Genomic DNA, 1807 nt, shown 5'->3' with positions numbered 1-1807 from the left:
AACAAAACCTTCTACAATCATCTGCTTTTAACTCTTATTATAACAAAACATAAAAATAATAAAGTATTCACTCACAAATATAAACTAATCACTAATATTTAAAACAAAAAGTCTTTTATATCATGACAGTATATATATATATACATATATACCATACCCTCACATTCATGAGTTATGTACAAGCAGAACACATGCATACAATCACACACATCCACACCAAATAACAGACTGTATAGGTGGAATAATCAAAAATAGTAACAATCAGATACACAAACTTCAATTAGCTGATTACTTTCATGAATCATAGCACTAATCAATTAAGCTGAACCACCTTGAACTAATCAAAAGAAATAATGAAAAATCACAATGGTAATATTTTAATTACTTGAATAGTTGGAATAATCAAAAACAATACTTATTGGAAACACTAATTTTGATTAGTTGATTGTTTTTATTACTTTAACCCTATGGACAGAGTGTATATGTCACAACATTTCAACAAAATTACATTCAAAATGTAATTTAACTACTTTAATATCAATGTATGTTTATAATTCAAATTCTTATATTATTCAAGACTTAATTTTTAATTTCAAAAGAAAAATTTAAATAGATGTGGTATAACTCTGAATTCTCCTTTATAGATTTTTTTCTCTTCCCTTATAAGGGTTTCATATCATTCAACCAGTTAGAAACACATCCCAGAGATATTAACAAGCCAAAATATAACATTTCAGCCTCTTAATAGAGGTCAGTAATTCTCTCTGATTGGGCATGTTTATAACCAAAGAAAAAGCATATTCTAAGCTATATAAATCAGATGGCTGTTTTTTATCTTAGAGGTTTAAGCCAATAGTACACATTGACAGCTTGATGGGTTTAGACTAAAGATGTTGAATCGAGCAGTAATGGAATTGTTTAGGTTATTAATAGTTTAGTTAGAAAGTCAGGTAAATTAGAGTAGTTTTGGGATATTTTATACTAGTGTCTAATATATTTTTGTATTCTAAAATATACATTTGAAGGCTACTTTAATTAATTTTGGATACCGTCATAATAAGAAAAAAAATTGGCTGAGTGCAAAAAACATCAAAGCTAACATAAGTTAAACTTCTTGATTTTTTATTTATTGTTATATTTTTTTAAAAAGTAGCTAACATGTAAAAATTAGAAACTTAATAGGTTAGGTAAGAAAGCTTAAGATGAAAAAAAATAAAAATAATACAAATACTTCCAGTGATCTCTATTGAAAGAGTGCACACAGGATGCCATCTCATGATGAAACCTGATAGTTAGTTTACCCTAAGCTCTCATTACACAGGGTTAAAAGAATAGTGCAACAATAAAATTTAATGAAAGCATTTATGAAAAGGTTTAGAGGCCTAAAGCTCTTTGGATAAATAATTACAACTGTTCACTACAATCTGTACTTTTGATTTTACTTCATATTTCCTTCTTTTCTTCACAGTACACTGATGATTTCACTACACTTGGAGTAGAGAAAATGAGATAAAGTATAAAGTTTTAATGAAAAAACTTTTGATATTCATATATAAAGTTCTAGAATACAAATGAAATATAAAAACTATATGATGAAAAGAAGTACTTATATTCTTAACATGAAAATCACATTTCATTCAGACTCAGTAAAGGCTTCATAAATTCAGAGGCAAATCTTTAGTAAAAATATTTCATTAAAAATTCAGATTTTTTGTATACAACATACTTGCAATGTTTACTAAAATCTTGACTAAATTTGTAGAAGATACACTACAGTACATTCAGATATAATATATATATATATAAC

At 26.5% G+C, this 1807-nt stretch overlaps 1 protein-coding gene across 2 annotated transcripts in view; it reads right to left on the bottom strand.

The window, feature by feature from the left end:
• The window catches only part of LOC106457401 (DNA repair protein XRCC1-like), an 83868-nt gene that overhangs the window by 35946 nt on the left and 46115 nt on the right, over positions 1 to 1807 (bottom strand). The window lies entirely within an intron of this gene.

This window comes from Limulus polyphemus, unplaced genomic scaffold (genome assembly GCF_000517525.1).
Source record: "Limulus polyphemus unplaced genomic scaffold, Limulus_polyphemus-2.1.2 Scaffold326, whole genome shotgun sequence".
Classification (NCBI taxonomy): domain Eukaryota; kingdom Metazoa; phylum Arthropoda; class Merostomata; order Xiphosura; family Limulidae; genus Limulus; species Limulus polyphemus.
This window is presented reverse-complemented; position numbering and strand designations above follow the sequence as displayed.